Raw genomic sequence first — 25,779 nt, 5'->3', positions numbered from 1 at the left:
TTAAAGAAAGCATAATACAATGTTTCTGTTAACTATAGTCTCTAGTTTGCATTGTTGTATTTTTCCCACAATACCACCCCATTTTTAACACCTTGCAAAATTGACATTCATTTGTTCTCCCTCATGTAAAAACGTTTGCCCATTTTATCACAATTGTTGAGCACTCTAGGATTCACTGAGTTATACAGTCCCAGTCTTTATCTTTCCTCTTTCTTTCTGGTGTCCCACATGTTCCTAACCTTCCTCTTTCAACCATACTCACAGTCATCTTTTGTTCAGTGTACTTACATTGATGTGCTACCATCACCCAGAATTTTGTTCCAAACCTCTCACTCCTGTCTTTTCCTATCTGTCTGTAGTGCTCCCTTTAGTATTTCCTGTAGAGTAAGTATCTTGTTCACAAACTCTCTCATTGTCTGTTTGTCAGAGAATATTTTAAACTCTCCCTCATATTTGAAGGAGAGTTTTGCTGGATATAGGATTTTTGGTTGGCAGTTTTTCTCTTTCAGTTTCTTAAATATATCACACCACTTCCTTTTTGCCTCCATGGTTTCTACTGAGAAATCTGCACATAGTCTTATCAAGCTTCCTTGGTATGTGATGGACCATTTTTCTCTTCCTGCTTTCAGGATTCTCTCTTTGTTGTTGACATTTGATAATCTGATTATTAAGTGTCTTGGTGTGGGTTTATTCAGATCTATTCTTCTTGGATCTGTAATTTTATGTCTTTCATAAGAGATGGGAAATTTTCATTGATTATTTCCTCTATTATTGCTTCTGCCCCTTTTCCCTTCTCTTCTCCTTCCAGGACCCCCCATGACACATACATTCATGTGCTTCATGTTGTCATTCAATTTCCTGAGATGTTGCTCATATTTTTCTGTTCTTTTCCCTATCTGTTCCTTTGTGTGTAGGATTTCAGGTGGCTTGTTCTCCAGTTCCTGAGTGTTTTCTTCTGCCTCTTGAGATCTTCTGTTGTATGTCTCCATTGTGTTTTTCATCTCTTGTGTTGTGCCTTGCATTTCCACAGATTATGCCAGTTGTTTTTTCAAACTTTCAATTTCTACATTATGTTTGCCCATTGTTTTTTTTTTTATATCTTTCATCTCTTTTGCCATATCTTCCCTGAACTCATTGATTTGGTTTTTGATTTGATTTAGCATATTTCTTTGAAAATCTTTAATTAATTGTTTCATTAAAGTGAAACAATGTCTGAAATCTATCTTAATGAAGTGTGTGTTCCTTTGATTGGGCCATATCTTCATTTTTCCTGGTGTAATTTGCAGTTTTGTGTTGTCTTGTCATCTGGTTTCCTTGTTTACCCCAATCTAATTTTCCCAGACTAGAATGGGTTCAGGTCTTAGAATGGGGTTATATTCAGTTTTGAGTTTCTCTTAAGGTGTATCTTAGGAGAATGACAGGTTTTCCTGTGAGGCCTCTAGCCACTGTGCTTTTCCTAACCTGACCAGCAGGTGATGCCTGTCATCCTGTCACTCCAGACTGGTGTAAGGAGGTGTGGCCTCTCTGGTTTCTGTTTTTGCTGTTTCCCCCCATGCTCTGGTGTCTGAGTTCTGAAGGGAAGGCTGGCACTAGAGCTAGGCCCCACCTCTTTCCTCTTTGGGAAGCTGAACCCTCTAAGGAGTTATCTTCTGCATTTGAATGCTTCTTTGTTTCTCTGACTCTGTAATCTCCACCCCTGTCTGGGTCAGAGTGCTTGAACTGAAAATGGCTGAGTCTCTCTCCACTGAGCCACTCAGGTTGAGAGAGAGAAAAAGGGAAATAAATCCCCTCTTCAGAGCCAATCCACAACCCCAGTTTTGCCCATTGGCCAGAGATAGCACCTGGTCTTCTGGAGTTTTCTGGCTCCTTAAGGTCAGTCTGCTTTTTAGGGGTTTGTCTTTGTTTGTAGCTTGTATTCAGCAGTCCACATTTATTAATTAAAACCCCAGTTGGAGCTCAGCTGAGCTATATTTGCTTGGTCTGGGACTGCTGGTTTCCCCCACAGTGAGGTTTTGCAGCTCAGCTTGCCATGGGGGTAAGGGGCTCCTGGCATGGTTCTGCAGTTTTTACTTACAGATTTTATGCAGCAATCTCAGCCATTACACCCAATCCAAGTTGGTGTATGATGTGTGGACAGTCACGGTTGTCCCCCAGCAGTTATCCCAGATTATATACTAGTTGTTCCTCATTGTTTGTTATATGCTCCAGGGTACTAACTAAATTCCACTCCTCTTTATGCTGCCATCTTGTCCCTCTCTGTACCATTGATTTTTGACAAGGCTGCCAAGTCCATTCAATTGGGTAAGAATAGTCTCTTTAACAAATGGTGCTGAGAGAATTTGATACCTCTATTGAAAGAACACTTAGAAAAATAGGAATAGAAGGAAACTTCTTCCATGTCATAAAGGGTATCTGTGAAATACCCACTGCTAACATCATAATGGTAAAAGACTGAAAGCTTTCCTTCTAAGATCTGGAAAAAGACAAGGATGCCCACTGCCACCCCTCTTATTCAACATTGTACTGTAAGTTCTAGCTAGAGAAATTAGGCAAGAAAAAGATATAAAAGACATCCAAATTGGAAAGGGAGAAGCAAAACTTTCACAATTTGCAGATTATATGATCCTGTATATAAAATTCCTGAAAAATATACAACAAAGCTACTAGAGTTATTAAATGAATTCAGCAAAGTGACAGGGTATCAGATCAACACACAAAAACCAGTAGCATTTCTATACACTAGTAATTAGCAATCTGAGGAGGAAAACAAGAAAAAAGTTCCATTTACAGTAGTAGCTAAATGGACAAATATCTTGAAATAAATTTAACCAAGGATGTAAAGGGCTTATACATGGGAGAATACATAACTTTGCCAAAGGAAATCACAGAAGATCTAAATAAATGGGAGGTCATTCCATGCTCATGGATTGGAAGACTAAATATTGTCAAGATGTCAATTCTACCCAAAATGATTTACAGAGTCAATGCAATAAACTTAGTTTATTAGCTCTAGTAGCTTTGTTGTGCAAAAATATAGAGAGGAATCTTCAGGATATTTTGTTAGGCGATGGTTTCTTAGACTTTACACCCAAAGCCCAAGAAACAAATGAAAAGATAGATAAATGGTACTTAATAAAAATTAGAAACTATTGCAAATCAAAGCACTTTATAGTGAAAGGGAAAAGACACCCTACTCAATGGGAGAACACATTTGGAAACCACATATCTGATAAGGGTTTACTATCTGGAATATATAAATAATCCTACAACTCAACAATAGATGAACGACCCAATTAAAAAATTGGCAAAAGACTTGAAAGGCATTTCTCCAAAGAAAATTTATAATTGGATAAAGAACATATGAAAATATGCTCAACATCTTTAACTATTAGTGAAATGCAAAACAAAATTATGATGTGATACCATTTCCCACCCACTAGAATAGCTACTATTAAGAAAACAGAAGACTACAAGTATCAGAGAGGATGTGGAGAAATGGGAATACTCATTCACTGCTGGTGGGAGTGTAAAATGGTGGAGCTGCTGTGGAAGACAGTTTGGTAGTTCCTCAGAAAGCCAAGTAGAGAATTACCATATGACCTGAAAATCCAACTACCAGGTATATACCACAAAGAATTGAAAGCAGGGACTCAGATTTTTGCACACTGATGTTCATAGCAATATTTTTCACAATTGCCAAAAGGTGGAAGCAACCCAAGTGTCCATCAACTGAGGAATGGATAATTAAAGGTGGTATATACATAGGATGTATTCAGCTATATAAAGAAATTAAGTTCTGATACATGGGACAACAATGATGAACCTTGAATACATCATGTTGAGTGAAATAAGCCAGACACAAAAGAACACATAGTGCATAATTTCACTGATATGAAACCATTAGAATAAGGAAATTCATAGAGTCAGAATCTAGAATATATGTTACCAAGGGCTGGGTTGGGGATAGGAAATGGGGAACTAATGCTTAAATTTTACAGAGTTTCAATTGGGGTTCATTGTGGAATTTTGGTAGAAATGGTTGTGTTTGTAGCACAACATTGTGTTGTAATTAACAGCACTGAATTATATATGTGACTGTGGTTGAAAGTGGAAGTTTTAGGTCATATATATATGTTACTAGAATAAAAATTAAAAGAAAACCTTAGGACAGTACAACATAATGAACCCTATTTTAAATGATGGGCTATAGTTAATAGTACAATTATAAAAATGTTCTTTCATGAATTATAACAAATACATCTCACTAATGTAAGGTGTTAATAATAGGGCGGTATATGGGAACTCTGTAATTAAAAAATTGTTATTTCCCTTTAATCCAGTAGTCCCACTTATAAGATTTTATCTTAAGGAAATTATTAAGAATATCAACATCTATATATGTGTATTATTTAATAAATGGTATTGGGACAACTATCTGTCAATTTGGAAGGAAATATGTTTAGATCCCCACCTTGTACCATTAGCAAAAATATCATTAAATTCAAGTTATAAATGTAAGAAGTAAATTATTAAAGTATTATAATTATTTCATGGTTATAATATCTTAGATCTCTAAGTATAATAATATGGATTTTTAAAAGTTTTCTTCTGCACTCTCCTTTATTGTCCTGTTTCCTCTGATTTGTTTGCTCTGTTTTTAATATAGGAGGCTTTTCTATAGGGATGGAGCTCAGCAACAGGTGAGCTTCACTGTAGGATAATTGAATGAGAACCTGGTTATTTCACTGGGGCACCCCCAAATGACAGCATCTATAGGTTTCTCTGGAGGCAGTTAATTTTCTTTAGAGGCAAATCCTTCAATCTCCTGCCTGGAAAATACATATCTGATTTGCAGTGTTCTTAAAACCAAACTATTTGGGGGTAGAGATGAGGATCTTATTGCTTAGTGTTCTAGTTTGCTAAAGCTGTCATTATGCAAAATATCAGAATTAGATTAGTTCTTACAAAGGGGATTTATTAGGTTACAAATTTACAGTTCTAAGGCCATAAAAGTGTCCAAACTAAGGCATCAATAAGAGGATACCTTCACTGAAAAAAGGCTGATGGCATCCCGAATATCTCTTGTCAGCTGGGAAGGAATGTGGCTGGCATCTGCTGGTCCTTTGCTTCCAGGTTCTGGTTTCAAAATGGCTTTCTCCAAAATGTCTCTGGGCTTCTGTCTCTCTTAGCTTCTCTCTGTCAGCTCCTGTGCATCTTTGCTTGTTCTCCTTGGGTATTCCTCTCTAAGCATCTGGGGATACTCTCTTAGATATTCTGGGGCAAACTCTGGGCTTCTCTTAGCTTAGCATCTCCAAATGTCTTTCTGTCTGCATCTCCAAGCATCTGGGTCTGTGTTGGCTCCTGAGCTCTCTTAAGGACTCCAGTAAAACTAATCAAGACCCACCTTGAATGAGCAGGGTTACACCTCCATGGGAATGACCTAATCAAAAAGTCTCACCCACAGCTGAGTGGGTCATATATCCATGGAAACAACTTAATCAAAAGATCCCATCCATAATAAATCTGCACCCCAGTATTGGATTAAAAGAACATGGCTTTTGTGGGGAACATAATAGAATTAAACCAGCACTTTCCACCCCCTGAACCCCCAAAAGACATGTTCTTTCCATATGCAAAGTACATTCATTCCATCACAATATCACAAAAGCTTCAATCATTTCAGTAACAATAGATAAATAAGTACAAAGTCTTATCAAAATCAGTTACAGATGTTGTTTGCCCTAAAGCAAAATTCACTTCTAGCTGTGAACCTGTGAGACTTAGAACAAGTTATCTGCTTCTAATATACAAAGGGGGATTAGTCATAGGATAAACATTCCCATTGCCATAGGGTTAAATTTAAAGGAAAACAAGGGTCACGGGACCCAAACAGTTCCTAAAACCCACAGGGGAAACTCCATTAGATCTCAAAGTCTGACAGTCATTTATAGAATGACATTTTATCCTTGGGGCTTGAGAGAGCAGGAGTCTGACTCTTTCCAAGGGCCTATGCAGTGGCCCTGTTCTCTTCAAACACTGGAGTGATTGTTCCAACATATCCATGCATTAGTGTGATCACCTTGCTCTTGGCCCCACCCTCCTCAAGCATTGGGGTGGCACCTGGATTCTTTGCCATCTTGGGACCATGGTCTCTCCCCTCTTCAAACAGTGGTGGTGGCCAGGATTTCCGCAATCCCTGGGGAATGTGGTACACCCTCTGTGAGGCCTGGGGCACCAACAATCTTTCTGAACAATGGAGCAGCAAAGCTCCCCTAAATTCCCCAGGTATCTGAGAACCTTTAGGTGGCAGCACTCTTAAACTCCAGAGTAGGGGCAGCAAAGTCACCCTATCCACATGCTTAGGTGGGTCCACACTCCTGGCCCAAGGTTTCCTGACTGAAGCTCTCAGCTACCATAGTCCTGTCTTTGTAGAAAATTTTCCTTCAATCTGTCCCTTTTCTGTCCTTTTTAGTCCAGACTGGCAGTGGTTCCATTTATACAGATCTGACAAAAAATTTGTTGGCTTGGCATGCAGCATACAGGGGTCCCAATCATAAGACAATAGGACTTTCCATATATCCTTTCTGGAAAACTCCATCTCCAGACCTGGCTTCTACTGAAATGGCTGGCTGATTCCAGGTTTTGTTCAGACCTCATGTGGGGCACTATCCTCTGGGGTTTCACTTTCTGGAAGCCCAAAATATTCCAAACCATCCTTTTCTGGTTTCTTTGTATCCAAGAGTTCAGTTCTCAGCTTATCACTTTCCTCTTGCATTTTTCTATATGCTGCAAAGAGAAGCCAGGCTGCATTTTCCACATTTAGTTTGGAGATCTCTTCAGCTAAGTATCCCAGCTCATTGCTTTCAAATTCCACCTTCCATCTGACAGCAGGACTCAATTTTTTTTATCTTCATTTTATTGAGATATATTCACATACCACGCAGTCATACAAAACAAATCGTACTTTCGATTGTTTACAGTACCATTACATAGTGGTACATTCATCACCCAAATCAATCCCTGGCACCTTCATTAGCACACACACACAAAAATAACAAGAATAATAATTAGAGTGAAAAAGAGCAATTGAAGTAAAAAAGAACACTGGGTACCTTTGTCTGTTTGTGTCCTTCCCCTATTTTTCTACTCATCCATCCATAAACTAGACAAAGTGGAGTGTGGTCCTTATGGCTTTCCCAATCCCATTGTCACCCCTCATAAGCTACATTTTTATACAACTGTCTTCGAGATTCATGGGTTCTGGGTTGTAGTTTGATAGTTTCAGGTATCCACCACCAGCTACCCCAATTCTTTAGAACCTAAAAAGGGTTGTATAAAGTGTGCATAAGAATGCCCACCAGAGTGACCTCTTGGCTCCTTTTGGAATCTCTCTGCCACTGAAGCTTATTTCATTTCCTTTCACATCCCCCTTATGGTCAAGAAGATGTTCTCCGTCCCATAATGCCAGGTCTACATTCTTTCCCGGGAGTCGTATTCCACGTTGCCAGGGAGATTCACTCCCCTGGGTGTCTGATCCCAAGTAGGGGGGGGGGGCAGTGATTTCACCTTTCAAGTTGGCTTAGCTAGAGAGACAGGGCCACATCTGAGCAACAAAGAGGCATTCGGGAGGAGGCTCTTAGGCACAACCATAGGGAGGCCTAGCCTCTCCTTTGCAGCAACCGTCTTCCCAAGGGTAAAACCTGTGGTAGAGGGCTCAACCCATCAAACCACCAGTCCCCTATGTCTGTGGTCATGTTAGCAACCATGGAGGTGGGGTAGGCGAATACCCCTGCACTCTCCACAGGCTCCTCAAGGGGGCACTACATCTTTTTTTTTCCTTGTTTTTCTTTTTTTTTTTTTTTTTTAACTTTCCCTTCTTTTTTAAATCAACTGTATGAAAAAAAAAAGTTAAAAAGAAAACAAACATACAATAAAAGAACATTTCAAAGAGACCATAACAAGGGAGTAAGAAAAAGACAACTAACCTAAGATAACTGCTTAACTTCCAACATGTTCCTACTTTACCCCAAGAAAGTTACCTAATATAGCAACATTTCTATGAACTTGCTCCTACTATATCCATCAGAAATTAACAGACCATAGTCATTCCTGGGCATCCCCAGAACGTTAAATAGCTTATCTGTTCTTCTTGGATTGTTGTTCCCCCTTCCTTAATTGCTCCCTATTGCTAATTCCCCTACATTCTACATTATAAACCATTTGTTTTACATTTTTCAAAGTTCACATTAGTGGTAGCATATAATATTTCTCTTTTTGTGCCTGGCTTATTTCGCTCAGCATTATGTCTTCAAGGTTCATCCATGTTGTCATATGTTTCACGAGATCATTCCTTCTTACTGCCGCGTAGTATTCCATCGTGTGTATATACCACATTTTATTTATCCACTCATCTGTTGAAGGACATTTGGGTTGTTTCCATCTCTTGGCAATTGTGAATAATGCTGCTATGAACATTGGCGTGCAGATATCTGTTCGTGTCACTGCTTTCCGATCTTCCGGGTATATACCGAGAAGTGCAATCGCTGGATCGAATGGTAACTCTATATCTAGTTTTCTAAGGAACTGCCAGACTGACTTCCAGAGTGGCTGAACCATTATACAGTCCCACCAACAATGAATAAGAGTTCCAATTTCTCCACATCCCCTCCAGCATTTGTAGTTTCCTGTTTGTTTAATGGCAGCCATTCTAACCGGTGTTAGATGGTATCTCATTGTGGTCTTAATTTGCATCTCTCTAATAGCTAGTGAAGCTGAACATTTTTTCATGTGTTTCTTGGCCATTTGTATTTCCTCTTCAGAGAACTGTCTTTTCATATCTTTTGCCCATTTTATAATTGGGCCGACTGTACTATTGTCATTGAGTTGTAGGATTTCTTTATATATGCAAGATATCAGTCTTTTGTCAGATACATGGTTTCCAAAAATTTTTTCCCATTGAGTTGGCTGCCTCTTTACCTTTTTGAGAAATTCCTTTGAGGTGCAGAAACTTCTAAGCTTGAGGAGTTCCCATTTATCTATTTTCTCTTTTGTTGCTTGTGCTTTGGGTGTAAAGTCTAGGAAGTGGCCGCCTTATACAAGGTCTTGAAGATGTTTTCCTACATTATCTTCTAGGAGTTTTATGGTACTTTCTTTTATATTGAGATCTTTGGTCCATTTTGAGTTAATTTTTGTGTAGGGGGTGAGGTAGGGGTCCTCTTTCATTCTTTTGGATATGGATATCCAACTCTCCCAGCCCCATTTGTTGAAAAGACCATTATGACTCAGTTCAGTGACTTTGGGGGCCTTATCAAAGATCAGTCGGCCATAGATCTGAGGGTCTATCTCCGAATTCTCAATTCGATTCCATTGATCTATATGTCTATCTTTGTGCCAGTACCATGCTGTTTTGGCAACTGTGGCTTTATAATAAGCTTCAAAGTCAGGGAGTGTAAGTCCTCCCACTTCGTTTTTCTTTTTTAGAGTGTCTTTAGCAATTCGAGGCATCTTCCCTTTCCAAATAAATTTGATAACTAGCTTTTCCAAGTCTGCAAAGTAGGTTGTTGGAATTTTGATTGGGATTGCATTGAATCTGTAGATGAGTTTGGGTAGAATTGACATCTTAATGACATTTAGTCTTCCTATCCATGAACATAGAATATTTTTCCATCTTTTAAGGTCCCCTTCTATTTCTTTTAGTAGAGTTATGTAGTTTTCTTTGTATAGGTCTTTTACATCTTTGGTTAAGTTGATTCCTAGGTACTTGATTTTTTTAGTTGCTATTGAAAATGGTATCTTTTTCTTGAGTGTCTCTTCAGTTTGTTCATTTCTAGCATATAGAAACATTACTGACTTATGTGCATTAACCTTGTATCCCGCTACTTTGCTAAATTTGTTTATTAGCTCTAGTAGCTGTATCGTCGATTTCTCAGGGTTTTCTAGATATAAGATCATATCATCTGCAAACAATGACAGTTTTACTTCTTCTTTTCCAATTTGGATGCCTTTTATTTCTTTGTCTTGCCGGATTGCCCTGGTTAGCACTTCCAGCACAATGTTGAATAACAGTGGTGACAGCGGGCATCCTTGTCTTGTTCCTGATCTTAGAGGGAAGGCTTTCAGTCTCTCACCATTGAGTACTATGCTGGCTGTGGGTTTTTCATATATGCTCTTTATCATGTTGAGGAAGTTTCCTTCAATTCCTACCTTTTGAAGTGTTTTTATCAAAAAGGGATGTTGGATTTTGTCAAATGCTTTTTCAGCATCTATTGAGATGATCAATTGATTTTTCCCTTTTGACTTGTTAATGTGTTGTAATACATTGATTGATTTTCTTATGTTGAACCATCCTTGCATGCCTGGAATGAACCCCACTTGGTCATGGTGTATGATTTTTTTAATGTGTCTTTGGATTCGATTTGCAAGTATTTTGTTGAGGATTTTTGCATCTATATTCATTAGGGAGATTGGCCAGTAGTTTTCCTTTTTTGTAGCATCTTTGCCTGGTTTTGGTATTAGATTGATGTTAGCTTCATAGAATGAGTTAGGTAGTGTTCCATTTTCTTCAATGTTTTGAAAGAGTTTGAGTAAGATTGGTGTCAGTTCTTTCTGGAAAGTTTGGTAGAATTCCCCTGTGAAGCCATCTGGCCCTGGGCATTTATTTGTGGGAAGATTTTTGATGACTGATTGGATCTCTTTGCTTGTGATGGGTTGGTTGAGGTCTTCTATTTCTTCTCTGGTCAGTCTAGGTTGTTCATATGTTTCCAGGAAATTGTCCATTTCCTCTACATTATCCAGTTTGTTGCCATACAGTTGTTCATAGTATCCTCTTATAATTTTTTTAATTTCTTCAGGATCTGCAGTTATGTCACCTTTTTCATTCATTATTTTGTTTATATGGGTCTTCTCTCTTTTTGATTTTGTCAGTCTAGCTAGGGGCTTGTCAATCTTGTTGATCTTCTCAAAGAACCAACTTTTGGTGATATTTATCCTCTCTATTGTTTTTTTGTTCTCTATGTCATTTATTTCTGCTTTAATCCTTGTTATTTCTTTTCTTCTACTTGGTTTAGGATTGGTTTGCTGTTCATTTTCTAGCTTCTTCAGTTGATCCATTAGTTCTTTGATTTTGGCTCTTTCTTCCTTTTTAATATATGTGTTTACTGCTATAAATTTCCCCCTTAGCACTGCTTTTGCTGCATCCCATAGGTTTTGGTATGTTGTGTTCTCATTTTCATTCGTCTCTATATATTTAGCAATTTCTCTTGCTATTTCTTCTTTAACCCACTGATTGTTTAGGAGTTTGTTGTTTAACCTCCAGGTATTTGTGTATTTTCTAAGTCTCTGATGGTTATTGACTTCTAATTGTATTCCATTTTGGTCAGAGAATGTGCTTTGAATAATTTCAATCTTTTTAAATTTATTGAGGCTTGTTTTATGTCCCAGCATATGATCTATTCTGGAGAAAGTTCCGTGAGCACTAGAAAAGTATGTGTATCCTGGTGATTTGGGATGTAATGTCCTGTATATGTCTGTTAAATCTAATTCATTTATCAGATTGTTTAGGTTTTCAATTTCCTTATTGGTCTTCTGTCTGGTTGATCTATCTATAGGAGAGAGTGATGTGTTGAAGTCTCCCACAATTATTGTGGAAGCATCAATTGCTTCCTTTAGTTTTGCCAGTGTTTCTCTCATGTATTTTGTGGCACCTTGATTGGGTGCATAGACATTTACGATTGTTATTTCTTCTTGCTGAATTGCCCCTTTTATTAGTATGTAGTGGCCTTCTTTGTCTCTCAAAACATCCCTGCATTTGAAGTCTATTTTATCTGAGATTAATATTGCTACACCTGCTTTCTTTTGGCTGTAGCTTGCATGAAATATTTTTTTCCATCCTTTCACTTTCAGTTTCTTTGTGTCCCTGTGTCTAAGATGAGTCTCTTGTATGCAACATATTGATGGTTCATTTTTTTTGATCCATTGTGTGAATCTATATCTTTTAATTGGGGAGTTTAATCCATTTACATTCAGCGTTATAACCATGAAGGCATTTCTTGAATCAGCCATCTTATCCTTTGGTTTATGTTTGTCATATTTTTCCCCTCTGTCTATTAATATCCTTTATTGTACCTATTCCGAATCTCTTTAGTACTGAACCTTTCTCCAAGTATCTCTGTCCTTTCTTTGTTTCTCTGTCTGTAGGGCTCGCTTTAGTATCTCCAGTAGGGCAGGTCTCTTGTTAACAAATTCTCTCAGCATTTGTTTGTCTGTGAAAAATTTAAGCTCTCCCTCAAATTTGAAGGAGAGCTTTGCTGGATAAAGTATTCTTGGCTGGAAATTTTTCTCACTCAGAATTTTAAATATATCGTGCCACTGCCTTCTCGCCTCCATGGTGGCTGCTGAGTAGTCACTACTTAGTCTTATGCTGTTTCCTTTGTATGTGGTGAATTGCTTTTCTCTTGCTGCTTTCAGAACTTGCTCCTTCTCTTCTGTGTTTGACAGTGTGATCAGTATATGTCTCGGAGTGGGTTTATTTGGATTTATTCTATTTGGGGTTCGCTGAGCATTTATGATTTGTGTATTTATGTTGTTTAGAAGATTTGGGAAGTTTTCCCCAACAATTTCTTTGAATACTCTTCCTAGACCTTTACCCTTTTCTTCCCCTTCTGGGACACCAATGAGTCTTATATTTGGACGTTTCATATTATCTATCATATCCCTGAGGTCCATTTCGATTTTTTCAATTTTTTTCCCCATTCTTTCTTTTATGCTTTCATTTTCCATTCTGTCATCTTCCAGGTCACTGATTCGTTGTTCAACTTCCTCTAGTCTTGTACTATGAGTGTCCAGAATCTTTTTAATTTGGTCAACAGTTTCTTTAATTTCCATCAGATCATCCATTTTTTTATTTAGTCTTGCAATGTCTTCTTTATGCTCTTCTAGGGTCTTCTTGATTTCCTTTGTCTCCCGTACTATGGTCTCATTGTTCATCTTTAGTTCTTTGAGTAGCTGCTCTAGGTGCTGTGTCTCTTCTGATCTTTTGATTTGGGTGCTTGGGCTTGGGTTATCCATATCGTCTGTTTTTTTCATATGCTTTATAATTTTCTGTTGTTTTTGGCCTCGTGGCATTTGCTGAACTTGATAGGGTTCTTTTAGGATTTGTAGACCAATTTAAGTCCTTATCTCTAATTTATGAGATCTACAGCTTTGTGGAGTACAGTTTCTCTAACTAACCAGCAGGTGGCGTCCACGAGCCACCTGTTCTCCACAAGCCAGTTCTCCCCTGCTTAGCCTTTTTGGTGAGTGGGGGAGTGAGTCTTGTGGGGTCCAATTGGTGTGCCAAGCTTGCGTGTGTAGTTTGTGTTGCCTGCCCTGTATATGGGGCGTGTTTCTGGGCAGTCAGGGAGGGGGGGAGTGGCTCTAACAATCAAATCTCCCTGGTGATCCTAGAGTTTTAAGGCTGGTGCAATAGTCTAATCCTTCAGTTCAGTCCTGCCACAGTTTGTCTCTGCCACTGACCCACAAGTCCTTGGTATTGGCGTATGGCGCCTGAGACTTGCAAGTGGGCCCCTCTTCCAGGCCGTGCACCCCCTGGTCCTCTGTTGAGGGATGACTGTGCTATGTCACAGGTGAGTGCCGTCCCCCCAGGGCAGTTCTAGGCTGCTGGGCTGTGTGGGGAGGCTCCCAGTGTGCTGAAATGATGGCTGAATGGGGCTTTGTTAATTCACACTGCTCTACCTTCCCAACTCTGGGACAATCAGCTGAGGTTGCAGGGAAGGCTAATGTCCACGCCCAGTTTTGTGGTGTGTGCCTGTTATTTGAAGCACTTCCGTCACACTGGGTTGTCTGGGGCAGTTCTGGGCTATGGGGCTGGTGATGGGCAGGAGTGTTTCCTGTCCACCAGGATGATGGCTGTGAGTGGACACCCCCCTTTTCTTGGGAAGTTGTGGTGTTTAGTGAATTTTCTCAGCCACTGGATTATTGCCTTTTGTCTCAGAGCTCTCCTAGTTCTGCTCTTGACTTGACCTGCCCAAATTGCTGGTCTTTGAAGCTTTCTGTATTGGGCTTCTTAGAGTAATTGCTTTAGAAAAAGAAAAAAGGATTAAAAAAAAAAAAAAAGAAAAAAGGGCCCTCCTCAGAGATCTAATGGGTTATTGAAATGCTAAGAGACAAAGCAACCAGGGCCATTAAGGAAAGGTCCACAGGGCAGAGAGATCAGCTTTCCTTCGGGATTTGCATATGCGCCTCAGGGCCTGAGCTCGGGCCTGGGCTCTGCCCTTCCCCCTTCTATGTTCACCAGAACTCCAAAAATCCTCTGCTTTTATTTTGGAGTTTTTCGTATTGTTTTTTTTTCTATGCCTGTCTCCTGTCTGTTGAGCTGGCTGCTGTCAGATTCTCTGGTGTCTGGTCTCCGTCTATCTATGGTTGGAGTTTGGATCAGCAGAATGAGTTTCCGATAAGGGCTGCCACTGCAGTTCTCCCTTCTCCTTCCCAGAGCTGACAGCCCCTCCTCCCACGGGACTGAGCCTGGCAGGGAGGGGCGCGGGTCCCCTGGCCGCAAAAACTTACAGATTTCGCTGATCTCAGCAGTTCCACGTTTTCATGAGTGTTGTATGAAGTATGCCCAAAGTCAGATTGCTCTGTGGTTTCCAGTCCATGCAGTTCCTGGCTTTCTACCTACTTTCCTGGAGGAGTAACTAAAACATACAGCTCACCAGTCTGCCATCTTGCCAGGACTCAATTTTGACAAATTCTCTGTCACTTTGAAACAAGGGTCACTTTTCTTCCAGTTTGCAATGACACATTCATGATTTCTGTCTAAGATCTCATCAGAAGTATCTTCAGAATCCATATTTCTACTAACAGTCTCTTCAAAGCAATCTAGGCCTTTTCTATCAAGCTCCTCACAATTATTCCAGAATCTTTTCCTGTTCTGGTTTGCTAATGCTGCCATTTTGCAAAACACCAGAAATTGATTGGCTTTTATAAAGGGGGTTTATGTGGTTACAAATTACAGTCTTAAGGCCATAAACTGTCCAAGGTAAGGCATCAACAGTATAGTACATTCACTGGAGAAAGGTCATTGGCATCTGGAAAACCTCTGTTAGCTGGGAAGACACGTGTTTGACATTTACTTGCTCCCAGGTTGCATTTCAAAATGAGGTTCTCCAAAATGTCTGCATCAGATTCCAATGGCAGTCTTCAAAGTGTCTGTCTCAGCTGCAGCAGCAAGCTCCTTCTGCCTGAGCTCTTATATAGGGCTCAAGTAAACTAATCAAGGCCCATGCTGAAGGGGTGGGCCACACCTCCATGGAAATTATCTGATCAGAGTTGCCACCTACAGTTGGGTGGGTCACATCTCCATGGAAGCAACCTAATCAAAAGGTTCCAACCTAATCAACACTAATACATCTGCTCCCAGAAGATTGGATTAAAAGGTCATGGCTTTTTCTGGGGGACATAATATATCCAAACTGGCACATCCCTTTATCCATTTATAAAGGCATTCCAACATGTTTGGTGTTTGCAAACTCAGCAGCACCCCACTCTTGGTACTAAGCTCTCTAAGTCAGGGTTCTTTAGAGAAATAGAACCAACAGTTTTCTGTAAATATGAGATTTATAGAAATGTCTCATGCAACTGTGGAGATGCACAAGTCCAAATCCTATAGGACAGGATGCATGAGTCCAAATTCCATTGTGAACTGGCAAATCTGATGAAGGTCTTTGATGAACTCCCCAGGAAAGTCTGGCTAACTGAAGAAGTGAAAGTTCTCTCTTCTCCCCTAAAAGCCTTCAACTGATTGGATTAAATCCAACTGATTGTATTCTCTCATTGTGGAAGACACTCCCTTAGTTGATTGTAGATGTAACTGCCCACAGATGCAATAGATTGAGTCATGATTTAATAAACCAGCCCCCCCCCCCCAGTTTATTTACCAGCCACAAAATAATTCTTACTGTAATGATTAGGCCAGTGTTTGCTTGACCAGAAAACTGGGCACCAGCACCTGGCCAAGTTGACACATGAACACAACCATCACAACTTAGTATGTAAACTTTCCTCTAATCCCCCTTTTTCCCATATGACACCTCCCCCTTAGTTTTCAGTCTACCTGGGATATCTGAGTCTGGTGCTTATGTGGATCAGTTTTCATTGAATAAACTTCTAGTCTCTTGCCAGAGTAGAGAAGGGGTATTTTCTCGGCTGAGAAGGATGAGGAAAGGGACTTCAGAGTAGTTTAACTGCCCTTCACACACACATACACATATGCAACTAAACTCTGTTTACAGCCTCTTGACTCACTCAGTCTCTTTATCCTCTCTTTTCTCATTCTTGGAAGTTGATCTTTTCTCCTACTTGACTGAACACATGAAGATAGTCAGGTGGGATCTCCTGAAACTTTTTCTTTTGCCACATATAAACTCAATTTTAACTGGATTTTTTTATCTCTTCCTTTCTTTTCTCAGTGGAAGAGGTATAGCTTCTCCTAATCAGAGTATATTCCTCTATGAAGCTTGATCATATTTATGTGATCAATCACTGTCCTGTTGCCCTGAACACCCTGCTGTACCTTCAACCTCTACCTTTATCTTTATAGTTCTCCTCATCTTATTAACATACTCAAGTCTTTTTTATATTTGAAAAAAATCATTCCTCAACTCCACACTCCCTCTTGCTAGGATCTTATCTGTTCCTTCTCTTTACAGCCAAGTTTCTTTTCTTTTCTTTTCTTTTTAATATGGAACATTTCACAAATTTGCAAGTCATCCTTGCACAGGGGTCATGCTAAATGTCTCTGATTTGCTCCAATCTTAGTATATGTGCTGCCGAAGCAAGTCCAATAGCCAAGTTTCTTGAAAGTAGTTTAATTTCCTGTTTTTACTTCACCACCATTCAATCAATCCTCAATTCACAGGCCTCTGTCTCTTCCCACACCATGACCCTTAAACTACCATCATCGGGGTCATCAATGACCTCCATGTTGATAGATTCTGTAGACTCTTTTTGTCTTTATTTTATGATACCTTTATGCTGCATTTGATGAAGCTGACTACTCCTTTATTAAAGTCTCTCCTTCCCACCTTGGCTTCTGTGACACAACTCTCTACTGGTTTTCCTACTACATTTCTGGCTGTTCCTTTTCAACCTCTTATGTTAACTCCTCTTCCTCTGTTCATACCTCAAAGTTTGATGTCTCTTTGCAATCTGTTTTCAACCTTCCATTCTCACTCAAAGCATTCTTTCCAGGTAAACTCATATAAACTCATGGGTTAATCATATGCTAATGACTCTTGATTTTTACCTCCTGTTTGGACCTCTCTCCCAAGCTTCCAACTGTGGATACATCCACTTGGATGACCGAAGACATCTCAAACTCAAGACACCCCAAACTGAACTTATCATCTTCCCACCCAAACTTACATCTTTTCTGGGCTCCCTATCTTACTCAGAGAATGACACCATCATCCATCTGGTTGCCTAGGCTAGAAAGCCTAGAATCACCCTTGTCTTCTTCCTCTCTATTCACATCCAATCACTCACATAGTCCCATTATCAAGTTCACAGAATGTTTTTTCAATCTGTCAAGTTCTCTTTAATTCCCACTGCCTTAGTTCAGGTCACTATCACCTTTTACCCAGACTATTACAAAAGCATCCTAACTGGTCTTCACAACTCCAGTCTTTTTCCCTTACCATCCATTCTCCACATGGTATCCAGAGCGATCTCCCTAACTCAAAAATTTGATCATGTTATTCCTCTGCCTAAAATCCCTCAGGAGCTGTCCATTGCTTAAGCCCTCAGAATGTTGTTCAGGGCCTTCCATGCCCCAATGCCCATTAGATTTTTATATGGTCTTTCCAGTATCTGCATGTACAGTTTACTTTAACCATATTTAGCTACTTGCAGTTCTTAGAAAGTCTTATTGTATTTCCTCTGTGTGGAGGGATCTTATACCCTTTTTGCTTAAGGAAATCCTACTTATCCTTCCAGACCTAGCTTGGGCATCACTTACATGAGGACACCTTCACAGAGTCATCCCTAAATACCTAATTTGACTTAGATTTTCTTTCTTTGTGGTTCCTTATCAGCTGTTGCATACCTCTATATAACACTTTTTACACACTGTAGAACATTGTATCATACATTTGATTCTTTCTTTCCCCCATTAGATTATATATTCCTTAGAGCAGAGACCATGTATTATTAGACTTTATATTTCCAATGGCTAGCTTAGTGCTTGAGATATATTAAGTTCTCAATAAATGTGAAATGTATGAAAGCATGAGTGAATGGAGGATGATTATATATGAAGCCAGGGAAAGCCCTTGAAAGCAATTGAATAGCAGGAGCAAAGTTATGTTACATTTAGGGAATGAAGAATAGTTCAGTGTGCTGTATAATAGAGTATGAGGGGTACAGGGAGAGGAGTGGTGAGAGATGAGGCTGGAGAAATACACAAGAGCCAGATCACAAAGGACATTTCTGGGCCTCATGACATGATCAGATTTGTGTTTTAGAAATATCACTCTGGCTTTTTTGGTCAAGAATATATTGAACAGTTAATGTGAAGACAAGGTCACTGGTTAGGTGATTGCAGTATTCTTGATGAGAGAGAGTGGTGACCAGGACCAGGGTAGTAGCATCAGGGATGGAGGGAAGTGGGCAGATGACTTGAGGGGGGTAGTTTTCTATGAAGAAGGAGTAGTATATATTAGGACTTAGTGTTAAGATAGACAATGGTGCCTTGAAGGAACAGAAAGAGATTTAGTGTGGTGGGAATACTGAGTATGAAGGGCAAGAAGAAAGAGATGAGTCCTTTTGATCTCTCTAGGGAGTTTGGACTTGATTCTGTGAATAAAGGAGGGCCACTGAAAGGTATCTAACAAGGAGTTATGTGATTAGAGTATGTTTAGCAAGATCACTGTGACTATGGAGGACACTAGGAAGTTTAGTTGAGAGGTGGTGAAGTTATTCAGGCCCCAAAACAGATCCAGGAGTCTAGGTCAAGGAGTGTACTCCTTGATCACAGTAAAAATGTGAAAAGAGCAGATTATACTGTATTGTTTCTGCTCTTCTCCTAGGAGGAGTAAGAATGGCCTTGGCTTCAAGTTCCTGGCCACCAGAATGAACAGCATGGTCTTAAAAATGATCTCCTTATTGCTCATATTTTCTAGGCCTGTAATCCAGGGATTTAAAAGCTTCCAGGGATGGTGTTCTAGTTCGCTAATGCTGCTGGAAAGCAAAACACCAGAAATGGATTGGCTTTTATAAAAGGGGGTTTATTTGGTTACACAGTTACAGTCTTAAGGCCATAAAGTGTCCAAGGTAACACATCAGCAATTGGGTACCTTCACTGGAGGATGGCCAATGGTGTCCAGAAAACCTCTGTTAGCTGGGAAGGCACACAGCTGGCATCTGCTCCAAAGTTCTGGTTTCAAAATGGCTCTCTCCCAGGACGTTCCTCTCTAGGCTGCAGTTCCTCAAAAATGTCACTCTTAGTTGTACTTGGGATATTTGTTCTCTCTCAGCCTCTCTGGAGCAAGAATCTGCTTTCGATGACCGTCTTCAAACTGTCTCTCATCTGCAGCTCCTGTGCTTTCTTCAAAGTGTCCCTCTTGGCTGTAGCTCCTCTTCAAAATGTCACTCACAGCTGCACTGAGTTCCCTCTGCCCATCGGCTCATTTATATGGCTCCACTGATCAAGGCCCACCCTAAACGGGTGGGGCCATGCCTCTATGGAAATATCTCATCAGAGTTATCACCTACAGTTGGGTGGGGTGCATTTCCATGCAAATCTAATCAGCACCAAAATGTCTTCCCCACAAGATTACATCAAAGATAATGGCATTTGGGGGACAAAATACATTCAACCTGGCACAGATGGGGTAAGATTACAGAGAAATAGGGCTTGTGTGCCTTTTGTCTTTTCCCAGCAATGTCCTCTCACTGGGAAGTGATACCCTCTGATGCTTTGGACTACCAAGGCAGTAGAATGGGAGAGCTGGAGACTTGGTGGTCATGGAGGCTGTGGCAGGTGCCAACAGGCCTGGGGAGGGGAGGAGGAAAAGCCATTCTCACTTATGGATTTGGAGAGCTCATGGAAGTAGAATATTCAAAGGAAATGTCTCTGAGATTATGAGTGAGTCTCTAGCATTTCCCATATTATCACTTCTCTCCAAAGACCTCCAGAGTCAGCACCTTTGCTGTTCCTAATTCCTTCCATTGCTTTTCCCCTTTCTTGTTCACTTTATCTTCCTGTCTGTCAGTGCAACATGGCCTCTCCCATGATTGCCACCTCTATTCCTTCCCTTTCATAAAACCAGGAAATCTCAGGACAAGAATGTCCAGAATCTCCTCTCTAAACCAGGACTGCTGTTGGAGATTGAATCATTTCTGCCACAAAAGACATGTTCAGGTTCCAACCCCTAATACTGTAGGTATGAACTCATTTTAAATAGTACCTTTGAGGAAGTTTTTAAGGTGTGCCTAAACTGAATGAGGCTGGGCCTTAATCCAATATGGCTGAAGTTCTTATAAGCAAAAAAAAAAAAAAAAAAAAAAAAAATTGGACACAGAAACAAGCCATGGGAAGCAGCCAGAAGCTGGAAGTCAACAGAATCTGGAAAAGAAGACACTGCCATATGCATTCCCATGTGACAGAAAAGCCAAGGAAACACAGGATTACTGGCCAACTAGCAGATACCAATTCTGGGAGGAAGAAAGCCTCCTAGCCTCTGTAACCACTGAGCCAATATATTCCTATTGTTAAGCCAACCCATTGTATGGTATGTGTTGCAGTAGCTAGGAAATGAAAACACTTGCCAAAGAGCCCTCTGGAAGATGCTTTAAGACCTCCTATGGTGGTGATCTCAGAGAAACTCCTTCCATTTCTGCCCATTTCTGACTGATCTTATCTTGAGCTGAAATTCATCCCTCTGTAACTTCCACTCTTAGCACAATTTTTTGAAATTTTGATAAAGTCCAATTTATCTATTTTTTCTTTTGTTGCACATACTTTTGGTGTTATATTTAAGAATATGTTGCCAAATCCAGGGTCATGAAGATTTACCTCTGTGTTTTTTGCTAAGGGTTTAATGGTTTTAAATCTTATATTTAGGTCATTGATCCATTTTGAGTTAAGTTTTGTATATGGTGTGAGGTAAGGGTCTAGCTCAATTATTTTGCATGTGGGTATCCTGTTGTCCCAGCACCATTTGTTGGATATATTTTATATTTCCCCACTGAATTGTCTTTGCAGCATCATAAGAAACCAATTGGCCATAGATATATGGGTTTATTTCTGGACTCTCAATTTTATTCCATTGATATATTCTGATTACTATAGTTTTATAGTACATTTGGAAATTGGGAACTGAGTGGGTCAACTTTATCCTTCCAAGATTGTTTTGGCCCCTTGCCAATTTTAGGATTATCTTTTCCATTTCTACAAAAAGGGCTATTGGAATTTTCATAAAGATTGCACTGAATCTGTAGATCTCTTAGGGTAATATTGCTATCTTAACAATATTAAGCCTTCCAATCTGTGAACAGGAATGTTTTTCCATGTATTTAGGTCTTTAATTTTTTCAGTAATGTTTTATAGTTTTCAGTGTACAAGTCTTTCACCTCCTTGGTTAAATTTATTTCTAGGTATTTTATTCTTTTGGGTACTATTGTAAATGGAATTGTTTTATTAATTTCCTTTTGGGAAGTTAAGAAATTCTTATTATTCTTCTCATTGCTGAACCATCTGAGAGTTAGTTGCAGATTCTCTGACACTTTACCCCTAAATACTTTAGTGTATATCTCTTAAAGATAATGGAATTTCATTATATCCCACAACACAGTTTTTTAAATTCAGGATATATAACATTGATATAATACTTTTATCTAATGTAAAGCCCATAGTCAATTTTTTTCCAATTGTCTCAATAACATGTTTTAGAAAAATGTCTCTGTCCACATACCCCCTCTCCAATCCAGGACCCAATGCAGGATCTCACATTGTTTTCTTCCTTCAGTCTCCTTTAATCTACAATGGTTCTTTGGCCTTTCTTTTTAATTCATGACTTACACTTTTGAAGAGTTTAGGACACTTATTATGTAAAATATCCCTCAATTTGAGTTTTTCTGATGCTTCCTCATGATTACATTAAGGTTATGAATTTTTGGCAGAAATACTCTAGAAGTGATTCTCTGTCTTTCTCAGTGCATCATATTAGGAGCCACACGATGTTGGTTTTAGAAGGAACGATAAAGTCAGGAAAACAACTATTTTGCAACCATCATAGTAATCATTGATTCAGGGAAGAATCATCATGGATGGTAAAAGTTGTGGGTGATGGTTTTATAGGGAACAAGATATTTAAAAATATTCAGAGTCTCACCAAATATTACTTATTATTATTATTACTTATTATTACAATGAAGAAAATATAAATTTTACAAGGTGGAGAACCTGGTGCACATTCCTTTTTTACTTAAAGACATATTTTTTGCCTTTTTTCCATTTTTTTATTGAGATAGTTCACACACCATACAATTATCCAAAGATCCAGTGTACAAAAATCCATGGTACCAACATATAGCTGTGCATCCATCACCACAATTAGTTGTTTTTTCAATTTTTAGAACATGTTCATTACTCCAGAAAAGAAATAAAGACATACAAAAATAGGAAACTCAAATCCTCTCATACCCCCAACCACCCCCCTCCATTATTGATTCATAGTATTAGTATAGCACATTTGTTACTGTTGATGAAAAAATGGTAAGACACTACTAACTGTAGTATATAGTTTGCAATAGGTATATATTTTTTCCCATATGTCTCTCTATTATTAACTTCTAGTTATGGTGTTATACATTTGTTCTAGTTCATGAGAGAGATTTCTAATATTTGTACAGTTAATCATGACATTGTCCACCACAAGATTCACTGTTTTATACATTCCCATCTTTTAACCTCCAACTTTCCTTCTGGTGACATATGTGACTGAGCTTCCCCTTTCCACCACCTTCACACACCATTCAGCACTGTTATTTATTCTCACAGTGTGCTACCATCATCTCTGTCCATTTCCAAACTTTTAAGTTCACCCTAGCTGAACATTCTGCTCATGATAAGCAACTGCTCTCCATTCTTTAGCTTCATTCTATATCTTGATAACTTATATTTCATGTCTATGAGTTTACATATTATAATCAGTTCATATCAGTGAGACCCTGCAATATTTGTTTTTATGTGTCTGTCTTATTTCACTCAATATAGTGCCCTTAAGTTTTCTTCATCAACCCATTTTTTTTTCAGTTGGCAGAGCCAACTGAGGCCTTATTTTGGAAAAGACGAAACTGGCTTCTAGTTGGGGACATGGGCAAGAAGGGGTACCCTAGTTCTCCTGTTCCCCATGCCCCCCTGCACAGCTCCTTGTCCTCAGGCTCTGGGGCAGCATGGTAGGGAGGGTGGCCTGGGAGGGGCTGTAGTGGCAGTTCATTTGGGCAGGACATCAGATAACTTGGACACCAGCTTCTCATCAAAAGTCTCAATCTTCTTCACAACCACAGCCTTGGTGGAGCTAGTGCAGCTCCCACTGGAGCTGAAGGAGTAGTTGTTGTCAGTGCCTGAGAGGTCCCAAAGACAGGGCTCAGTGGACCTGAGTAGTAGCCACTGAAAGTCTTTGTATGAATACTCATGTTCTGCATCCCGTATTCCAGCTGGCTCCCCTTGCCCTCCAGCAGCTTGCAGTAGGTGGTGATCTTGATGTCCAGGGCCAGCTTGATGTTCATCAACTCCTGGTACTCACACAGCTGCCATGCCATGTCCTGCTTGGCCTTGTGCAGGGCAGCCTCCAGCTGGGCCAATTTGGCATTGGCGTCCTTAATGGCCAGCTCCCCATGCTGCACAGCATCAGCAATGGCAGCCTCCAGGAAAGCCCTCTGGCACTTCAGGCTCTTGATCTCAGCCTGGAGCCAGCTGACCTTCTGGTTCATCTCAGAGATCCCTGTCTTCATGCATCAGAAGTCATCCCCATGCTTCCCAGCCAGCATTTGTAGCTACTCATACTTAATCTGGTACATGCTCTCAGCCTCGGCCTGGCTGCGGTTGGCAATGTCTTCATACTGGGCCTTGACCTTGGTGATGATGCCATCTAGGTCCAGGGAGGGCTGTTGTCCATGGAGAGGACCATGGACGTGTCTGAGATCTGGGCCTGCAGCACACTATCTCCACTTCGTATAGCTGCCTGAGGAAGTTAATATAATTGGTCAGCCCTTCCAGGCGGGACTCCAGCTCTACTTTGTTCATGTAAGCTTCGTTCACATCCTTCTTGATGAGGACAAATTCATTCTCCATCTCTGTTTGCTTGTTGATCTCATCCTCATACTTATTCTTGAAGTCTTCCACCAGTCCCTGCATGTTGCCAAGCTCTTCCTCCAGCTTCAGCTTCTCCTGGCTCAGCACCTCATGCTGCCACTGAAGATTGTTGATGTAGCTCTCAAACAAGTTGTCCATTTTGCTCCCAGCAGTCTGCTGCTGCAGGAGGCTCCACTTGGTCTCCAGTGTCTTGTTCTGCTGTTCCAGGAACTGCACCATGTTGATGAAGGAAGCAAACTAGTTGTGGAGGATCTTGATCTGCTCCTCCTGCATCCGCACAGCCTAGATGTTGGGGTCCATCTCCAGCTTAAGGGGGCTCAGTAGGCTCTTGCTCAATGTGATGGCTGTGATGTCCCTTCACTCTCTTCCCCTTCATAGCCCCCATCAGACCCATGTCAGCACCCAGGTTGCCTCAGAAGCTGCTGCAACTGCTGCCCATCTGAGAGTAGGAGCAGACACAGGTGCCAGGCCTGCTCATGTAAGAGCAGCTGCTGAAGGTCTGGGGGCCAGAGGAGGATACCTTGTAGGATTTCTGGGTGACCCTGATGGACATGGTGGAGGCTGAAGAAGTGGGCAGGTGGGCCAAACCAGAGATTGGAGAAGGAGCCAAGGACTGCTGCTTCTGGGTTGGGCATCACCATTTTTTAAAGATGGTTTTGTTCACATACTATACATTCTGTCCTAAGTAAACAATTGATGGTTCCCGGTATAGTCATGCATTTTTGTACTCACCAACATCACCACTATCTGTATAAGGACATCTCCATTTCTTCAGAAAAGAAGGAGGAAGAGACAAAGAAGGTAGAGAGATAGGAGAAAAAGAAAAGAAAAAAGAGAGGAAAAAACAAAACAAAACAAAACATGATAGCTAAGAAGCAACAAAAGGAAAGATAGCATTAAACTAGAGTAGAATAAAGAGTCAGACAAATCACCAATGCCAAGAGTCCCATACCCTTAACCTATTTCCCCCCCATATGCATTTAGCTTTGGTATATTAAAGGAAGCATAATACAATATGTTGACAACATACAATAACTATGTTATATAACATACAATAGCTGTTATATTATATGTATGTTATATAGCATACAATAGCTATGTTATATTAAAGGAAGCCAAATACAATATTTCTGTTAACTGTAGTCTCTAGTTTGCCTTGATTATATTTTCCCCCAATCCCGCAACATTTTAACACCTTGCAATGTTGACATTCTTTTGTTCTACCTCATGTGAAAACATATTTGTACCTTTTATCACAGTCGTTGAGCACCCTAGGTTTCACTGAGTTATACAGTCCCAGTCTTTATCTTTCCTCTTTCCTTCTAGTGTCCCACATTCTCCTAACCTTCCTCTTTCAACCATACTCAACAGTCATCTTTGTTCAGTGTACTTACATTGCTGTGTTACTA

General features: G+C 40.0%; 1 non-coding gene and 1 pseudogene across 1 annotated transcript; both read right to left on the bottom strand.

Annotated features, from left to right (window-relative positions):
• Positions 1-16,729: 16,729 nt before the first annotated feature.
• Positions 16,730-16,832, bottom strand: LOC119523876. The gene has a single exon (XR_005214683.1). It is a non-coding gene; the product is annotated as a U6 spliceosomal RNA (small nuclear RNA).
• A 6,656-nt stretch (positions 16,833-23,488) lies between these two features.
• On the bottom strand, positions 23,489-24,923 carry LOC119523854 (annotated as a pseudogene).
• Between the last annotated feature and the right edge of the window lie 856 nt (positions 24,924-25,779).

Source organism: Choloepus didactylus, chromosome X (genome assembly GCF_015220235.1).
Source record: "Choloepus didactylus isolate mChoDid1 chromosome X, mChoDid1.pri, whole genome shotgun sequence".
Taxonomy (NCBI): Eukaryota; Metazoa; Chordata; class Mammalia; order Pilosa; family Megalonychidae; genus Choloepus; species Choloepus didactylus.
The sequence above is the reverse complement of the archived record's forward strand: the minus strand, read 5'-3'. Positions and strand labels throughout refer to the sequence as shown.